At 41.3% G+C, this 21,039-nt stretch overlaps 1 protein-coding gene across 8 annotated transcripts in view; it reads right to left on the bottom strand.

Moving 5' to 3' along the window:
- LRRC4C (leucine rich repeat containing 4C) overlaps nt 1-21,039 on the bottom strand; it is a 569,742-nt gene that overhangs the window by 110,224 nt on the left and 438,479 nt on the right. For 2 of the 8 annotated variants that reach the window (XM_045016616.1, XM_045016620.1), the window contains one exon: nt 8,648-8,767. The exons of 1 other annotated variant lie outside the window; for it this stretch is intronic. The gene's annotated coding sequence lies outside the window, so the exon portion shown is untranslated. Of the gene's footprint in view, nt 1-8,647; nt 8,768-8,854; nt 9,064-9,365; nt 9,388-11,519; nt 11,657-18,735; nt 20,590-21,039 lie in introns of those variants that run through there. 5 more of the 8 variants (XM_045016618.1, XM_045016621.1, XM_045016622.1 and 2 more) reach the window with 4 other exon arrangements.

Raw genomic sequence — 21,039 nt, 5'->3', positions numbered from 1 at the left:
CCCCCGGGCTGCAGGTTGCCCCCCACTGGCCTAGAGCACCAGATAAGCACATTCTTAAAAAAATCAAAGCAAGGACTAATATGAGTAAGTACCATTCATCTGAGGAAAGATTTGCAGAATCAGATCCCTGGTCATTAATGCAGCTAAACTCTCCCTAGCCACTTACAGAGAGACACCACCATTCATGAGTCAGCTGCCTACATCATCAAGGATCAATCACTCATGACCTTCTCCTAAAGTGAGCTAAAGTGATCAGTTCCACTCATTCAGTCAACAGAGGAAATCTATATAATCATGGGATGATTTAAAATTCTTCCATCCGGCAGTGGTGCATGGACTGAATACAACAACCAGTCATGCCTCCCACAGAAACACCAAAGTTGTAGATTATGGCAAATTGAACTAGCCACTTTTAAAGTTCGCAAGCTACTGCAGCATTTAGGAATATAATTAAAAATTCCACATTGTCCAATGAAAACAGAGTTAAGGCACCTTTTTAATCATTCCATTGTACAAAGTAAACTAAATATAAATCAATATTACATCCAGCCCAGAAAGTGCAAGGGCCTGATCCTACAAATTCTTAATGCGTGCAAATACTTCTTACTCACCAAGGTGGTCCATGGAAATCAATGGACTACATGCACAAGTTAGGGTTCCATGCTCATGTGTGTAAGCACTTACTGTCATGAGTAAGAACTCTCAGGCTTGTAACCTAGATTTTTTTTTTAATTCAGTTTATGTCTCAGGCAAAATAAATCATGAAAACAAAATCCAATTGTTAAAAGTCTGAATATTAAGAAGTGGTTAGGGGTAGAATGAAAATGCTGGCAAATTTAGAAAAAAAAGAATTTGCTACTATGGAGGCATAAGAAGGAAGAAATGGCCTCTGCTTCTAGAACTGTATAACTAATAAAATATTTCAGTGCATGCTCTTTTGTCTCTGTTACTCCACGTTGAAGTGTTATGTATTATATATGGTGACAGTGAATGTAATTATTGCATTTATATGCCTTTCATTCTAGGATTGCAAAGTACCAAGCAATCATAAATTAACTTAGTTTCCGAACCCTTTATGAACACCTGTACTTCAAGGGCAGGTTTGGTTGTGTAAGGTGTGCAGGATCTGGCTCAGGGTTTATAAATACTGTATGATTATTTTCATATTACAAAGAGACAAACTGAAGTACAAAAGAGGTTAAATGACTTGTTCAAGACCATGCAATGAATCATAGGCCAAACTAGGAATAAAATCCTATGAATCCTGACTCTCAATCCTCTGTGATTAGCACTTGAGCACTGTTCCCTCCAGCCTAATAGATCCCTATGATTTTCCTTTTATCATTTATCCTTTAAAATAAAAAATATCAAATCAGGAAAAACATAATCACTGACGCATAACTTCTTCTGAAAAAAAATCTAAGAAGTGCTACATTGCGAAAAAACAAAACAAAGCAAGAAAAAAAAGCCAATCATTTTAAAACAGATTTCCTTTGAATAACAGTTTTCACTGCAGCTAGCTACAGTATTACCCAATGCTTCAAATGCCAGAGAGTACCAGCTGAGTAAAATGTGAAGACTTCTATTCCCTCCCCCACAAAATGGTTCATGGAATCTGGTGCTTTGGCAGATAAATCAAAAGGAAAACCTCCCTGCTGTTTTCCTACAGTGGAGATATCCTGTCCATAGAGGAACTATCTGATTCCCTTTAAAAGCCTCCTACTGCAAGACAAACCCAAGAAAGAAACCAACAGGACTCCAGTGGCCATCACATACAGTCCCCAACTAAAACCCCTCCAATGCATCATCAGGGATCTACAACCCATCCTGGACAATGATCCCACACTTTCACAGGCCTTGGGTGGCAGGCCAGTCCTCGCCCACAGACAACCTGCCAACCTGAAGCATATTCTCACCAGTAACTGCACACTGCACCATAGTAACTCTAACTCAGGAACCAATCCATGCAACAAACCTTGATGCCAACTCTGCCCACATATCTACACCAGCGACACCATCACAGGACCTAACCAGATCAGCCACACCATGACCGGTTCATTCACCTGCATGTCCACCAATGTAATATACGCCATCATATGCCAGCAATGCCCCTCTGCTATGTACATTGGCCAAACTGGACAGTCTCTACGGAAAAGGATAAATGGACACAAATCAGATATTAGGAATGGCAATATACAAAAACCTGTAGGAGAACACTTCAACCTCCCTGGCCACACAATAGCAGATCTTAAGGTGGCCATCCTGCAGCAAAAAAACTTCAGGACCAGACTTCAAAGAGAAACTGCTGAGCTTCAGTTCATCTGCAAATTTGACACCATCAGCTCGGGATTAAACAAAGACTGTGAATGGCTTGCCAACTACAGAACCAGTTTCTCCTCCCTTGGTTTTCACACCTCAGCTGCTAGAAGAGGGCCTCATCCTCCTTGATTGAACTAACCTTGTTATCTCCAGCATGCTTCTTGCTTGCTTATATATACCTGCTCCTGGAAATTTCCACTACATGCATCCGACGAAGTGGGTATTCACCCACGAAAGCTCATGCTCCAAAACGTCTGTTAGTCTATAAGGTGCCACAAGACTCTTTGCTGCTTTTACAGATCCAGACTAACATGGCTACCCCTCTCATACTTGATTTTTAGGATTATTTTTGTTCCTAATACACTTTTAAAAACCTTCTACTTATTGTCCTTAACTCTGCTGACCATAGATTTCTTCATGCATCCTTTGCTTCCCTTAGTGATTTGGTACAATTCTTAGCATCTGATTTATATTCATCATTATCCACTTCCCCTTTCTTCATTTGTTATATATTATTTTAATAGCTGCCTTCACTTGACTGCAAACCAGTGTGTGTGTGTGTGTGTGTGTGTGTGTTTGTTTGTTTGTTTAACCAATATGGCCTCCCTCCTGTGGCTTTTGGGGCATCTAGTAAATCCCTCCTCCCAGCTGATTTGGCTCATAATTGTTTTCAGTTTTGTGAAATTGGCCACTTTAAATCTCTATATTACTGGTTTGGACTTCATTTCTATCTAGCTGATGCATGTGATCTCTAGCAGCCAAAAACTGAGGCACTCAAAGTCCCTTGTTATTAAATTTGGGCCTACATGATTTGCCCAATATCCCACAGAACAGACTGTAGCAGAGGCAGGAACTGAACCCAGACCTTCTGACCTTCCTGAAACTTCTGTGCCTTAGCAACAAGACTACCCTTCCTAACTACCAAGAGACAGCCTTGATATGGCAGTACACTGTATGTTTTCAAAAAATGTACAGATGTTAACTAATTAATCATCACACTAACCCTGTGAAATAGAGAAGTAGTATCTCCATTTTACAGAAGAAAACAAAAATGCTTGAGATCCCGGGGCTAGGAATTGCCCAAGGTCACATAGCAAGTCAGTGGTAGAGCCAGGATTAGAATTTAGGAATTCCTAGTTCCTAGGTTCCCAAACATATTTTCTTGATTAAAACAGCTACATGCATCTCTTTTATCTCTGCTTTATTATAGATCATTATAGAAAATGAATGCAGCATTTGGGAAGCTGCAGCCTGCCTTCTCAAACTAATTCAGCTGCTAATGTAATTCCACTTCTTACATGGTATATATCCTCTTCCAAAAGGTTTAGTTCAAAATTATACATATATATATACAGCATATCCAGATAAATAAATATATTTTTATTTTTTTATGTCAATATGAAACATAAACTCCATATTTTCGTGTTAAGGACAGTAGCATCTTAATAAACTGAGCCGAAGCCAAATGTTTTGTGTCTGTAAAGACAAATACTGATGCATTTTGGATGACTGGATCGTGCAAAAGCTTTTCATGATACGCAGATTCAGAAATGGATAGAAACACACTTAAGGAAATCTGTATTCCTCTTCCTGCATCTGCCCTTGGGCTGTGACAATATGGAAAAGAGCAGCTACTTGACTGTTTTATCTGTTCCCTAGTGTGCATCATGCAGCAAGAACTACAATGATCCTATTATTAAAGAAGCAGGAAAATGGAATATTTGATTTTTTTTTAGTTCTTTGAGGGATTTTGATGCTATTATTACACTTCACCTTCTAGATGAATGGTACTTAACAAGTATCAGAGGGGTAGCCGTGTTAGTCTGGTTCTGTAGAAGCAGCAAAGAATCCTGTGGCACCTTATAGACTAACAAACGTTTTGCAGCATGAGCTTTCGTGGGTGAATACCCACTTCTTCGGATGCAAGTAGTGGAAATTTCCAGGGGCAGGTTTATATATGCAAGCAAGAAGCAAGCTAGAGATAACGAGGTTAGTTCAATCAGGGAGGATGAGGCCCTGTTCTAGCAGTTGAGTGAAAACCAAGAGAGGAGAAACTGGTTCTGTAATTGGCAAGCCATTCACAGTCTTTGTTTAATCCTGAGCTGATGGTGTCAAATTTGCAGATGAACTGGAGCTCAGCAGTTTCTCTTTGAAGTCTGGTCCTGAAGTTTTTTTGCTGCAGGATGGCCACCTTAAGATCTGCTATTGAGTGGCCAGGGAGGTTGAAGTGCTCTCCTACAGGTTTTTGTATATTGCCATTCCTAATATCTGATTTGTGTCCATTTATCCTTTTCCATAGAGACTGTCCAGTTTGGCCGATGTACATAGCAGAGGGGCATTGCTGGCATATGATGGCATATATAACATTGGTGGACGTGCAGGTGAATGAACCAGTGATGGTGTGGCTGATCTGGTTAGGTCCTGTAATGGTGTCGCTGGTGTAGATATGTGGGCAGAGTTGGCATCGAGGTTTGTTGCATGGATTGGTTCCTGAGTTAGAGTTACTATGGTGCAGTGTGCAGTTACTGGTGAGAATATGCTTCAGGTTGGCAGGTTGTCTGTGGGCGAGGACTGGCCTGCCTCCCAAGACCTGTGAAAGTGTGGGATCATTGTCCAGGATGGGTTGTAGATCCCTGATGATGCGCTGGAGGGGTTTTAGCTGGGAACTGTATGTGATGGCCAGTGGAGTCCTGTTGGTTTCTTTCTTGGGTTTGTCTTAACAGATATACTGATAGCAGGGCTTTACCCCTAAAGTCTTACAGTCTAAAGTCTTACACCTGGTTAAATGTTAACTTTACAGTTGTGAGTAACCCCACTATTAGATAGGAAACACAGTAGGAAAAAATAAGTTTTACCCAGGATTTTAAAAACAAACAAACAAACAAATAAATAAATAAATCTTGCAATTTTTTTGGAACAACTTATCTAGATATTTTATGCAGTGTATTCATTACATACATGTTTGCAATGGTTCATTTTCATTCACAGACACTTAGGATTTCAGATAACACATTAAGATGCAATAGAAAAGTGAAAGCTTTTAACATACTTGATTTGAAAAATGTCAGAAACTGAGCTACCTCAGGCACTGATCCTACAAAGTGATCACCAATGGCAGACCCTTAACCGTTTGCAGAGACCCATCAAAGCCAATATGGGTCCACATGCGTTCTGTAGCCTACCACATTCATTCAGCTTGCAAGACTGAGAACTAAGTAAGAAAAAAAATGTGACAAATTGCAATACATGTATCTTTTGCTTCTGGTTATCATGAGATCAGTCAAGGAGAACAAATTAGATTCAACATCTGGCTTTATAGTCAATATCCATCGACTATGCTGTAGGAAGGCTGGATAAGGAGTCTAGATGCAACCAGACTACTAGATTCTTGGGTTCTTTAGGACATCTGTATCCTAAAATTACTCCTGCTTTAGAATACACACACTTGTCACTCTACAATATCAACTATGGAACCAGTGATGGGACATCACAGAGATCTCATCACCCAGGAGGAACTCAGCTCTGGGTCTGAGGAGTGGAATGACTAAAGGTAGTTTTGCCAATAAAACTAAATTCATACTGGAAGCTGCTTCAGTCATTTGGCTGCTTCACAGATGGATAAATGGTTCTGAGAAGAGGTTAGATCACTATCAAGGGTGGGAAGGCAAGAAGATATGAGTGGAGGTGAAGAGTTCTGGTCGAGTCTCCACTAATAGACTATGGCTTCATTTATTTGACATTCAAATGGGTACTGACAATAACGAGTTAGTAGTAACATGAAACAAATATTCAGCTACAATTAATTCCCCTATTATATTCACAGTCTAATGAGTGGAAGAAAGCCATAAGTATCTATGATAAAATGAAGGGTGTATATAAAGAAGGAAATACAATACAATACAAAATCACAAAGAAAACTATAAATAGATAATGGATTCTTAGGGGGTGGAATGAAAAGAGAATCAGAAAAATCCTAGATGCAGAAACTAATAGGATTTCCAAGACCCTAGGGAAGTTAGGCCATAGATTTGGGTTAGGCCAGTGAGATCTGGGCATCTAACTCTGTTAGGCCCCTATGAAAATCCACACTAGAAGGCTTTAGATCTAGCCTTCCTTACCCTAAGAAAATATGGGAATGTTTTTCCAAAACCACTAAAGAGAATATTTTTTTAAAAAAATGAAAATGATATATCTGAGAATGACACTGGGCTATGGTAGGAAGTTGAGAAAGAAGTGGAAAGAATAAAAGTAAAACAAATAATCAAGAAAAAAATGACAACTTAAAAAGGAAAAGTAATTACACACAATTTCTCAAGGCCACCAAATTACAAGAGCAGCAAAATAAATAGATAAAGCTATTGTGAGACATTAATTTTGTTGGAGGCATGATGTTTTCTCTACCTAGATGTTTGCATTTCAAAATATTCCTGATTTGGCCAAGACCAGCAGTCCCTGCAGAACTGCTGGGGAATCTAATTTCCTTACAAAGGACTTGATTCTCCTGTACTTTGCATAAAGTTCTTCCCACCTGTTCCAAATGAGTGAAAAATTCTACTACTTGGGTTTGGTAGCATCTGACACCCTATTTGTACCAGGGCCACCCAGAGGTGGGGGCAAGTGGGGCAATTTGCCCCAGGCTGCGCAGGGGCCCCCATGAGAATATAGGATTCTATAGTATTGCAACGGCCGGGCAGGCAGCTCCTCCAGCGGTGGCTGCGGGCTCCTCCTCAGCTTGTCCCCACCTCCACCTCCTCCTCCCTGTGCCGCCTCCTGCCAGGGGAGGAGAGCAGCAGCCCGGGCTGAGCCGAACTCATGCTGCTTCGCAGGCCGAGCCCGCGGCTGGCTCCTGGGGGACCTGGGGAGCGGGAGACCTGGGCACGCTGCCCAGCCACCGGCTGCTCTGCCCCAGGCCCTGGAAGCCGAACCCTTCAGCCGCTTCAGCTCACTCCGCATGAGTGCTACACGTGGTGCCCCCCGCCCGGCTGGCTCTGTCCCCAGCCACGCTGTGACCACCCGGGACTCTGGGGTGTTGCTGAAGCCGCCCCAAGCCAGGCTCCCTGGGATCCGCTGCCCCTCCAGCCATGGAGGCCCTAGGCCAGTGTGGGAGCTGGGCCGCAGCCCTGCTCTCAGAGCCTCCTCCCCTCCCCGTGCTGCATAGCAAGATGTGGGACCATGGGCAGGGCTGCTACAGCCATTTCAGCCTGGGATTGGCACCGGGGGAGAGGAGGTGATTGTGCCCTGGCTGGAGGGACCGGGCAGCCTCCTCCCCCCCCCCACGCCCGCTGCTTGCTCCTGCCATCATGGGGCTACAACGCCCAGCTCCGGAGGGAAGTGCCAAGCCCCCGGTGTGCTTTGCAGGAAAGGAGAGGCAGGAGGCAGAGCTGTTCGGTGTCTCCCATGCAGCTCCAGGCCCCTCTGGCTACTCAGCAGCGACAGCCAGGCTGGGTAGCCCACCAGCAGCATAATTTGGTCTGACCCGCACAGACCCCATGAGCCCTGGGGTTGGCGCTGACATCCTGCCTATGCCAAGGCCTCTGGCACAGGCACAACCCAACTCTGCCCAGGCAGACACAGCCCAGCTCACTCCTTGGCCGGCTCAGTGAGTAAATGAATACACTAGTAGGAAATTGTTTTATTTCACTAACTACAAATTCTGTGTTCATTTTTTTAAATTTTAAACAGTCAAAAACAAAACAAAACATTGAAAACGTGTAAAAAAAAAAGAGTGGTGGGACAGCCACATTTTTTTTTGATTGGAGCGACAAAAAACTTAGAGCCAGCCCTGGGCCTTGTCTACACAGAACAGCAATGCATGCTAGTAGGGTGTGATCTCTGAAGTGCACTATCGTGTTGCATATTAGCTGTTCCATGTAGACCCTGCTTGTGTGCACTAAATGTTCCCTGGTGCACTTTTAATACAGTACCATTTGAAATAGCATTACATTAAAGAGCTGTAAGGAGCCTCTAGTGCACTCCAGCAGGGTCCATCTGGACCCATTAATGTGCAGTATTAGTGCACTTTAACAATAAACCCCTCACAGGGTGCATTACCCCCCCCCATGTAGCCATTTCTCCTCCTAATGCACTGACTCAGTACCCCTTATAGCATTTCCTGAAGGCAAACTGTAAGAAGAATATATCCCATTATCCTATTCACTCACAGTCTGAAGAACAGTAATGAGGAGAGTATTACATTTAGTTTCCAAAGAGGATACCATTTTATTTACATATTTCATTACATTCGTGTATTAATTAAGGTAGATTTATACTGCTTGGATAGAGGGTGGTGAATAGGGGTAAGAAGGTGATATGAAAAAGAAAGCAATACCTGCCACTTTATGATATACCTCCTCCCACTCTGCTACTGCTGCAGCATCACCGGCAGAGAAAGTATACTGGAAACTTTCAGTTGGGATCTCCACAGACTTGCAAGTTTGGCAAGTATTTTCTAAAAGGAAGTAGATACAGAAACTGGATGTCTCAGGATATGGAACCTGCTAACAATTCACAGTCAGTAGTGACTGAATATAGTTACCTCCAATGGATTGCCCTTGATACCCAAGAGGTTGCTTCTCTCTCTGTGCCCATGACCTCTCATGATAACTACATGCAACTGGAACAATGAAAATGCCAACCACTAAGGCAGGATATTGAATTTAGGAGACAGAATTTACACAGAAACTAGATTTAGACTACAGAACTCTCTCCTATAAGAGGGAAGAATGACCACAGATCTCACCACTACATGTAGAACATGTCTTTGACTTAGTTTTCCCCCACAAATTTCTTTATACAAATACCAAAAACACACACCCACATATATGAAAAAAAGGAAAACAGCAAACAAACAAAAAAAACCCATAAACTAATCAACTATTTTTACTAAAGGTTGGGAAGGAAGAGTTAGACACCGTTATTGTACAGATCATCTCAGAATTGTTCAGCGATCTGTATAAAATAAGCAGAGGTGGGCAGAGAAAGGGAATTCTGTTTCATGTACGATTTTGATACTTCAAAATTTAGTTCTGGGCCTATTTGGAATTTACCTGGCTTTGGCTTCCAACCATTGTTTCTTTTTATGCCTTTCTCTGCTAGATTGAAGAGCCCCTTAGTAGCTGGTAGTCTCTCCCCATGGAGGTACTTATACACTGTAATCAAATCACCTCTCAATCTTCTTTTTGATAAATTACACAGATTGAGCTATTGAAATGTCTCACTATAAGGCATTTTCTCCAGTTCTAACATAATTTTTGTGGTTCTTTTCTGCACCCTCTCTACTTTCTGAACAGCCTTTTTCAACATTCCAGTACTGCTCTCACTACTGTTGTATACTGAGGTAAAATAACCTCCCAACTCCTACGCCTTACCACCTTCTATATACATACAGGGATCGTATTAGCCCATTCTGCCATCACAATGGGAGCTCATGTGCAATTGCTTGTCCACTATGGCATGTAAATCCTCTTCAGAGTCACTCTTTTCCACGATACAGTCCTCTATTCTGTAAGTATTGCCTACATTCCTTGTTACTGGATGTATAACTTTGAATTTGACAGTATTAAAACATATTTTGTTTGAATGGACCTAGGTCACCAAACAATTCAGATCACAGTATGACTGCCCTGTTCTCATCATTATTTCCCACTCTGCCAATCTTTGTGTCACCCAGAAAATGTATCATTAGAGATTTTATATTTACTTTCAGATCATTGCTGGAAGTGTTGCATATCCATTCCTGTGAAATCCTACTAGAAATGCCCCTATTTAGTGATGATGCCTCATTCACAATTACTTTGATATCTGCTAGTTAGTCGTTTCTTCATCCATGTAATGTTTACTCTGTAGATATTATATAATGCTATTTTTAAGCAATAATGTTTGCAATACTAAGCCAAATGGCTTACAAAAATCTACTACATCTGTGCAGTAGTTACCTTTATCAACCAAACTTCTATTTTAATCAAATAATTAAATCAGGTTTATTCAAAAAGACCTATTTTCCATAACATCGTGCTCATTGGCATTCAATTCTTCATCTGTTTAATCCCATATCAGTTTATCCATTATTTTGCCTGGGATTTATGTCAGGCTAACCAGTTTATAGGTCACCGGGTCAGCTAGCTTGCCTTTTCTGAATACTGGCATGCTCCAGTCTTCTGACATTCCTCAGCATGCTATGATTTATTCAAAAATAACATGTGGCCAGAAATCTCCTCAGACAACTCTTTTAGGACTCTCGGGTGCAAATTATTTGGGCCAGCTGATTTAAAAATGTTAATACTAGCAGACTGTTATCTAACATCCTCCTCAGTTACTAATGGACAGAAAAGTACTTCATCATCCTCATATGATACAAGTACATTCTTCTACTTCTTTCCAAATAGAGAAAAAATATTTAGTGAAGACTTGTTCCTTGTCATTATTAGCAGTTTTACTATCTACATCAAGTAATGTGCCTATACCATTGTTAGGATTTCTTTTGTTCCTAATATAGTTTAAACTTTGTCTTATTGTCCCTAACTCTGCCAGCCACTGATTTTTTGATGTCTTTAGCTTCCCTTATCAATGATATGCATTTCGTAACTTCTAATTATATCAATTTCTTTCTATTGTCTCCTTTCCCATTGGTTACATTTTTTAAAATTTCTATTTGCTGCCTCTGTTTTGCCACTGAATCAAAATGGTTTATTAGCCAAAGTTGTCTTCTTTCTTGATTGGGAGATTGTAGGATTTTGGCCACATAATACACTCTTTTAAAATAATTCCCAATTTTTATTCTCATTTTTCTGTCTAAATTTATCCTCCCAATCAATTTTGCTCACAATTTATCTCAGCTTCAGGAAATTATCTCTTTTGAAGTACCAAGTATATACTTTACTATTTGGGACTTTCCACTGTTTGGTCGTTTAGAATGTAATCAGGTCATGATCACTGCTCCCTAGGCAACCAACAACTGCCATTTGAATGATTAATTCATCGTTAGCCATCATAATTAGGGCCAAAATAGGTTGACTTCATGTTGGATACCATACCTTTTGTGTTAGAAAATTACCTTAAATAAAATAGGAACACTAATGTTTTAATGCTGGCTGCAGGAGACCACTAGCATACGTCTCCCAAACTGAAATTCTCCAAATCAAAATAGTTTTTCTTTCCATATATTACAGACAGGTGTTGAAGTAACAACTCGTCTTGTTCTGTGTTGGGTTTTGTGAGTTCGTGTTCGTCTGTCTGAGACCCCCACCAGTACTCCCTCCAGGGCTTTGTAGTTAGCATATGGAGGACTCTCGTCTCCAAGGCTGTCAAGCCAGCAGCTTTCCCCTTCATGAGATTCACACTAGAGAAAGAAAAATATCAAAAAGAACAATATTCGAAGATGAGAGTCTCCACACTTTTTCCAACCCAAAAGAGAAAACCATTCTGGCCATAATTCCATACGTCATGTACATACAAACCTCACATGGGCTTCAAAGAGAGTTCTACCTGCTGAAGGGAGTGGGCACTACATGTGAGCAGCCTAAAAGGCTAATGAAGCTAGCAAACCTCCTTGGTTGCTATGAAGTAAAGAGTCCCAATTGAAATGAAAGTCAGCTCTCCTAAGGATGTATTGAAAATAAAAGCTTGCCTCCAGACAAATAATATATTACCTCTTGTCTAAGAGCCTGCTCCTCAAATAAGGATTCAGAATCGGCTTTACAGTCACAGTAAAGTCTTGAAACACCAAACAGCTAGGAAAGAACCTAGCATACCACGTATGCCCTTTGGCAAAGAAGGTTAGAGAATTTAATATATTTCTTCACTTCCCATTTCAAACTCTCATGCAATGAGAGAGGAAGAATGTTAAGTTAACTCCTTTCTCTCTCTGCACCATTGTTCCATCTTCCAATCTCCTCTATAGTCACTCAAAGGTAAATGACAAAGCTTTAAATAAAATAACTAGGTTACATCAGTAATAGAATGTTCTGTGCAAGGATATGGGCACCTAATTTAGGCTCCTTTGAGTATCTCAGCCTTAAAGTATGAAGCACTGACATTTTATAAACAGAAGACCTGAAAATGTATCTATCCTTCAGGTTCACTGGACTTGTGCTTCTGAAGCAATGCATGAAGATTTGTTGAAATTGCATTGATCACTAACACCTGAACAGCAAAGAGAGAGAAATGTTCCTTCCCCTTTTTAACTGCTTGGGATGACATCAAGAATGACAAAGTTAACAAAGAACACTCGGCAAATAAGATAGATGAGGAAGTGAACTTTCCAAATGTTGTGATTCAGAATATAATGTTGATAATACTTATGTTTATATAAGCCTGAACTTTTAACCTGTTATTGATTTGGAAACTTAAACAGGTTTCACAATTCATTGGGGGAAGGGGCAGGGAAAGAAGACAAACAAAAAATTAACCAGAGGATCAATCCTTCCCTTCTGGAAGTCACTGAGAAAACTCTCATTGAGATCAGCGGGAGACCAGAGATTGGCATTGCAGAATAAAGGACAAAAGAGGAACAAATACATACATGAAATGAAACCATGTGGTTGCTCTGAGGCATTACAGCACAACGGGCCAGCACCTGGACCCTATAGTGGTGAGTGCATCAGAGACAGAACAGATAAATGGCAAATAAGTAAAATCAAAATACTAGTTTTGTCATTGTACATGATTTTATTAGGGTGATTTATTTTATTAGGGTGATTTAGGGTTATTTATTATACTGTACAAATACTCCACCTTGCCAGTTACTCCTTCCCAACAATAAATTACCCTGTAGATCAAAATGTATAATACTGCATGGCTCTGAGAACTGATTATGGAGGAAGAAACTTTCATCTCTAGGTCACTAGTTCAAATTCCATTCAAGTCAGCAGCATCTGAACGTGTTTAACCATCTGATGGCTAGTCAGTTGCCTAGGTATATGAAGCGAATTGATGACCTTAGTCCAAATAAAGATTGGCAACCTTTATTGCCCATCTCAGAGATCCCAAAGATTGCTCAAATTAGGGAAACTGTTTTAGAGCCTGTACCAGTTCTAAAGGTGAACCTTACCTTAGGGTTATGTCTGAGGCATTCAGACAGCTAATGAGAGTGCTGTACTTAATCTTGTGGATAAATAGAGGACTACATTTCACCAGGGCTAAATGAGAAGACCTGAACTACACTAAATACCCTTTTTTAAAATTAATACAGTACTAGGGTCTCAGGATTGGGTGTGACCTTCAAAGTGTCCGAGAATTATTCTTATACATATAGCGGTGAAAAAGCACTAACTACTGAGGCTCTTTAGAAGTCAATTTCACATTAAATTTACCACGTGAGCATGACAGGAAAACATATCCTGGTTTCCATGAGTTATTTTGTTGTACCAGGCTGCATGGATCCAGCTGCTGCAAAAAATAACCAAAGGGAGATCCCTCCACACAAAGGGCATCTCCAACATCCTGATTCTCTGATGTCTTTCAAGACAAAAGTCTTTCACTTCTTTTGCAATAACTCTCTTGAGCTGCTTTTAACTAATTCGACATGGGGCCAACAGCAGTGTTATGTTTAAAAATGCACTGATTTCAGTGGTACCTTGCACACAGACACTCCTGCATGGTAGGACATGCTCTGCAGCAAATGCAAACAGAGAGTTTGCTCAGGGATCCAGTGCTGCCTCTCTCTCTTTCACAGACAGCAAGATAAAGCTGGTCCTTGCTTTATGAAAACAGAATTTACAGAGCTCGTAGAATTGTGTGCATTCAAATCTACAAAAACACTAGCCTATGCCTGCAATGCATTTTAATCCACCCAGCGATTAGAGGAATGGATTGAGTCCTAGCAAGTTCATTGTTCTTTCTAATTGTCAGCGACTGCTACACTTCACTTGCCTGCAGCTATCCAATTAACATATCACCACTCCACAAAATATTGTAATATGCTCGGTGTCCTTACAACAAGAAGCAGCCTCACACTCCACTTCCATCCAGCAGTTCTATCTTAATTAGGTCTCCTATACACTAACAAACCTGAGGGTAGAACTGCAGAAGGGCAGGGATAGACAATGAGGCCATCTCATTCTTTTGCCTATTGTTGTGCCAAGTTCAATGGGAATATTTATTGTTGTTAAGTAGATCAAAAGGGAAAGAAGAAAAGCTCAACTAGAGAAAGTGGAAAAACATGTAACTTGTGCCCCGAGATATTGCCATGGCAACATTTAAACAATGAACAGAAAACCCTGCAGGATTCTGTTCTTGCTTCCTTGGATACCAAATGTAAATCTTCACTCCCTCTTTTTGTGTGTATGTGTGCCTGACTTTGGCTTTTCTCTCTAATGGATATGAGAATATTCCTGCTTCTGGATCAGGAATATTCTTATATCCTGGATCACTTTTTTTAATTTATCCAGACATATCACAGCTTGTACATCTGCAATTAAAAGGTGTGTGGGGGGGAATACAATATACACCAAAACTCTCTGAAGGAGAGAGGTAACAAATAGCTCTGGAGCTGTACAATGAAACATGGAGCCCTTCATTTTTGGTCATGGCAGAAAGGCAGTCTTGCAGAATTCTTACAAAAACTTATCAGTAATGGCAAAAAAAGCTACTTTCCTGTCCTCTACTCCATGATGCTGATATTGGGGAAATGTGTCAGGGGGACCCTCCTAAAGACAGTTTTCAAGAAGTTATTTGCTGAGGTGAATGGAATTGTACAAGGCTGGTTAGTTCCAACCTTTCTTAATCACATGAGTAATCAATCACCTTTTAAAGCAGCAGGGTTTGTTCACTTCGTTGAGGCTGCTGAGATGAGTAAGGATACACAGGATCAGGCCCCAGCTAGGTTGTGACCTAAATCACTACTGCTTGACAGATATTTGGATGCTCTAGAAATAGGTTGATGAATCTCCATTCCTCTTATTGGTGGACAGGTGTCCATATTGAAATTAGTGCTAATTGCCTCTTTTTTGTAAATCTCAGCAAACAGGTCAAGGGATCTCTCCAGGCCAAGGTGGAAAACACATCGAAAGGATTGGGAGTGAAGTTTACACTGCAGTTAGTTGCAGTGTACTCTTCCCCCCATCCATTCCAACCTTCTCCCCCCACTCCCAAAAAATATACTAGGGACTTCAGTCTCCAGGGCTGTCAAACAGGTGCTTTTCACCAGCATCAAATTTTCTCTACATTTTAAATAAGGGGAAACAAATCTTAATGAAAGCACAAGTCACTGTCTTTAACCCTCCTGAAATCCCACACACTTACTGGTATGTCTTTCTATAGAGGGTCTCCATTTTCATACTGCTGATTGCTGTAACTACTGCGAGAATGACACTGGCTAACCATGTACAATAGAATTTATTTTTAAAGACATTGACACCTTATCTTAAACTCTTAATATTTTGCAAATCTCTCCCACAACCTTTAGTTTGCTTTGAAGGAGCAAAATACAAGTTTATAAATCTCTGTCTATATAGCATATAAATATGTTGACGTTCTATTTAACTGCCTTTACAAGTCTTCTTTTCCACCAAGATTACAATCCTAGTCACAGTGATCCAGAGGCTACTTCAGCAATAAAAAACAATCTGGGGCCCACTCTCCATCAGTGAAAGACATTTCCGAAGTGTGAAAAGATGTGGATTGCCTTGGCTTTATATCAGCAATAACTTCAGATTACCAAGAGAGGTTGCATTTTTAGATTAAGTGATCTTTGGTCCCAGAGGAGCAAATACAATAAATAAAATAGGGCCCTCATACACGGTATTCTAGTTTCTTCTGCATTGGCATTTGACATGTTACTATTCACATAACTGCTCACTATTCATACTGTATTTTCTCTTCATACACACTATTCATACCAGCTTCCTATCTGCTTAGGTAATTACAGATGGTTTATCCAACACTCTGAAAATGAAGGCAGCTTGCATATCATATACTGCTGAATGCTACACTGGTGTTCTGACACAAGAGATGGAAATAGCAAAGTCAATCAGCTTTCATTTGTACTCAGGTTACTATGAAATCCTCACTTTCCATCTGTTTGTTTTCTAAGGTTATCTATCATATTTTTGCCATTTTTATCTTGCCCAGCACCTTGAGATCTAGACAACATCTGATCTGAGTGCAAATTATTTGAATGCTCAACACTCTTCCATTACATCACTGAAAGAGTTACATTCCAGGCTGCTCCATGTGTCTTTGGCTACTTTACCAAGTGAGTGATTCATGGAAGTGTGCAACTATTGCATCTTTAGAAGCTGAGCCGCATCTACAGATTTCTAATGTTGACAAGCTTTGCCTATTTCACAGCCCAGATTTGTGTCTACATTTTCTTCAGCACATAAAAAAACCCCTCATGCTATTTACTGTACAAAATGAATCAGACGTCCTATTGTCAAAGGCTAGACTGGCTTTCCCTAGAGGTTTTCTGTTTATGGGCTTGCTTCACAACAATCCAGTGAAAAGCTTGAAGATTTTTTCCCCCCTCGCTTGGCCAGCTTCTCTCTTTTTCAGTAATTACTCAGCAACAGTTTAAACACACATTTAACTGCTCTATTACTGCAACTGGTGATGTCAGTGTAGCCCCAATAGGGACAGGAATTATGATAAGATATTCAGGACCCTACAGGGGGTCGAGGAAAACAATGTGATTGTTTTCACAGATTGACAAATTTATTACCCACTCAGTGACCCCACAGGAAACGCCTGCCCAGAAAAATAAATGAGACTGAAAACATTCCATACTACACATGCTTAGTTAAGAACTTAAGAGAAGGGTAAGAATAGATGTGGCTGTAAGGGATTTTTTTTTAATTGTGCCAACTTGCTTCTTGTTTTAAGCCCAGCAGAATAAAGTGCCTGATTCTGTACCCATGGCAAAACAAAAATTCCCATGGACCTCCCTGGGAGCAGGATTGCACCCCCCCCATCTTTCATCCTTCCCAAGTAACAAATGCTTAAAGGACATGACCTCTGAGGAGCAGAAGAATGGGATTTTTTTAAAGGCAGAAACTCTAATTTCCATTAAACCTGTAAGCTCAGTAAGGTTTCTGTCAAATAAGCTTTTTTTTTAACATGTTTATTTTATTGCCAGAAGCTCTAGCTATGCAGCACTTGTGGTTTCTGAGACAGAAAGGCTGAGAAAGAGGGAAAGATTGTCAGCAAGTGAGGAGTTCTACTCAACATCTTTCCCCCTCTTTACTTCCTCCCCTCTGAGATTGCAGCTCAAGGGAGTGGGGGGAGGAAATCAGTGACCATGCTAATTCTGCACATTGCCTGGCAAAAATAGCCATTATCTGCTCAATGGGTCACTTATTTATGTGTTTGGGGTCCCCCTCCAACTTCCTTCTTCGCTACATTCCAGTAAAGACCTTCAGTCTGTGTCCCTGCACATGGAGGAGGCCAGGGTTGGGGGCAGGGAAAGAGAATATCTAATAAGCCAGCAGCTATACCAGCAGAAAAGAGAGGAGGAAAGTGGCACTGTTCCCCACTAGCACACAGGGACCCCCAGTTATTTCAAACAACATTATCTCACTTTTATTCCCCCCCCCCATTTCTGTAAGCAAGGACAGACATAATTACTGGATACTAGCTCGGCCCATGCCCATTATCTACCCATCACTCCTAATCCGTAAACTCGGCCGGAGACAAGGTCTCTCTTTTTTTTATGTTAACTCCTAACGATGCGGAACACTATCTGCCTATCAACTGTAAATCTACAACTGCTGCGAAAGCCCTCTGGAAGCGAGAAGGATTTACCACCGAACCACAGCAAATTGCCTAAGGGATCTGGAGCACATCTGTGGCAAGTATAGCAGCTTTTTAAACTCGCCTTCAATAGTGAACACCCATCCCCTCTCTCTGCTGATAACCATCCTTCATCACACTCTGTGCACAGTTCTCCCCAGACTGCCTCCTCGGCGTCCCCGTCTCCCCCCCACCAAAAGCCATCCATCCTTCACCTGCCTGCCTCATTATCATATGTCCATGTTAATACACCCTGCTGAGCTGCAATGTCAGATTTGCATAATAAAAATTAAATCGGATCCCTTCGATTTCCAATGGTCAAAAGAGAAAACAAAAATCGTTGTGCATCAAACTCCTTAGGCTGCCGTGCAACTTGCCGCGCTTGCACAGTTTGGGGGGATCGAGCAGCACAACACCACACACTGCAGGGGCTTCCTTGGGAGATTTCTTTGCTAGTGAACATCTACAAACCCTGCAGACCCAGGCATCTGCAACATCCTTCCGGGGCTTGGATTTCACTAACCATAACACTGGATGTACGGTAAGTTATTGGTTATACCCCACCGCCCCGCCAAACCAGTTCTTATAATTCCTCCAGATTTTATTAGAAGGGAAGAAAGCGAGGGCAAACATCAGCGGGGGCATGTTTTCTTTCCACAGAAATAAGAATAAAAAAATATCAAAGGCACTCACTGTATTTCAGATTGCACAGAAGCCTATCCAGATGGAAATCCGAGTGTTTAAGGGGGGGAGGGGAAAAAGGCAGGAGGTGGCAAACTATTTCATTGCAGCAGCTAAGCCAAAATTAAAAAGAAGGAATTAAATTAAAAATAAAATATCCAACTTCAATGTTCCGTCAATTCCAGTCCACACAGGCTCCAATCCAACCCAACCTGCTGATTTTTTTTCTCCCTCACCAGATTCTTCTTCTTTTCCACTCCCATCCCCTTTTTTCCCCCGTCGCTCTTAACTTTTCTGCTTGAAATGGTCGTAGTTGTATCATTAAAATCCTGTCTTCCTGGGGGAGGTTTTTTTTTTTTTAAAAACTAAACATTTAAAAAAAATCCCTCAGAACAAGAATGGTCCTTCTCCTTTCTGAAACTTTTCATTCCAGTGTGGATCCTTTTCCTAGTTTCCTTTCGTTGAGGGTTTTTCCTTTCTGGCTCCTATGTTCTCCATTGCCAACTATTTTTTTTTCTTTGGAGGGAAGAGAGAGGTTTCTTTATTTTAAACAACCCTCTATCTGAAATGATGCCGTTTGCTTTTAATGCCTTTTTTTTTGTTGTGACTGTTAAGATCCAGGTCTGGCCAGGCAATTTTCTTCTCCCCCCTTCTTTGCTGCACTATCAATTATCCAATCCATGTGTTTCCACGTTAGATCGGGGGTTCCCATTCTTCTGTTTTCCCTATTTTCCTCCACACACACCTTCACCAGCGTCTCCTCTTACATTTAGAATGTTAAAACAATAAACTTTTGGTCTCTCTCTCCCCCCCTCCAAAGATCTGATTAGATTTCCAATCACAACCCAGTGCGCAATTGGATTTTTGATTTCAGCAAGAAGCCAGCCATCCACAGCATCATCACCATTCTCCTCTCTTCAAACTCCACGTTATATCCTTTTGCCTTCCCTCCAACTCCTCTGCATTTTCATAATCTCACATTAAATGGAAATGGGGTGAGGGAGAGTGGAGGAAAATTCAAGGTTCCCACCAGCTGTCAAGAATAAATCCATCCCTTATTTCGTTTTTTTTACACACGTGGGGTGGGTGTTTTTGACACTCCCTCTTCTCTTTGCCCCCACTTCTCAAAATCTTCCTGACGTTAAAACTCCCCCGATGGGGCACAAAAGCTCCCTGGGGAGGCGTGATTTGTCCTCCCTAACTCTGAATTTCATAAGCACGGGGCTCCCCTTCCTCTTCATTTTGGCTTCCTCTCCATCTTTTGTCCAGCAGCAATAAAGATCCAGCAGTATCGAGACGGATAAACTTCTTCTATTTCTTCTTGGGAGAGAGAGAGAGAGAGAGAGAGAAACACACAGAGAGAGCCCTCCAATCTCTGCCTCCCTTTTCCTCCCCCTATCTATTGCAATTGCAGTTCTGATCTCATTGCCAAGATCAGCCTGGTATATTTCAGCTCTACAAGTTGGTATCCCCTTCTGCACAGCAGTGGCTTAGGCTCCCATCTTCTTCCACATTCCAGTTACCTTCCCCCTTCCTCCCTCCCCTCCAAGATGACACATTCCCAGGAGCGCAGCCGCTTCTTTCATTCCTTATCCCAGAAATGCACAGCAGAAACCTTTTCTTCCTGCCATCAGCTTCAGCTCGAACGCTACCTATATATATTTATATGTGTGTATGTATATGTATTTATATATCCAGTTCCAATCAGCTGCTGCGGGGAGTAGCTTGGCTCTCTCGCTCTCTCTCTCACTCACTCCCTTCCCCACCTTTGCAATGGCACCTCAGTATTTCCAGAGGTCTCAGGGTCAGCCTTTCTGCTTACACTCGTCCCTTCTCCCGTCTTCAATTCTCTCTTCTTTTTTCCCCCCTTCCTCCTTTTCTCTGCTTGTGATCAGTAAAATACAATTACCCAATTACCTCCCATCATCTTAGCACTGATTGGTCAATTGCATTAACACTTGATGTCAAGGAAAAGGGGACAGGAGCTCTTGTGATAGGGCACTGCTGCCACCCGGCGGAAAGTCTGGGAACAGGCTCACTGTTACCTCAAGAAACCTCCAAGTGAGGAAGGAGTAATTGAAAAACAAAGGCTCGTCTTGAGGAAAGGAATGTCAAAACTCATTTTCTTAAAAGCCTGCCTGATTGTGGCAGCTCAGCTGTGCTCACAGGTACATGCCTAGCCACAGAAGGATAGGGAAAGTTAATGATTTTCTATAAAATCACCCTTTAGAAACCTGTTATATATTTCATTTTACTTCGGTAACTTTCTCTCCCCTTTTGTGGCTAGGCATGTACCTGTGAACACGATGTCCATAT

The sequence above is a fragment of the Mauremys mutica genome, chromosome 4, assembly GCF_020497125.1.
Source record: "Mauremys mutica isolate MM-2020 ecotype Southern chromosome 4, ASM2049712v1, whole genome shotgun sequence".
Lineage (NCBI taxonomy): Eukaryota > Metazoa > Chordata > Testudines > Geoemydidae > Mauremys > Mauremys mutica.
The sequence above is the reverse complement of the archived record's forward strand: the minus strand, read 5'-3'. Positions and strand labels throughout refer to the sequence as shown.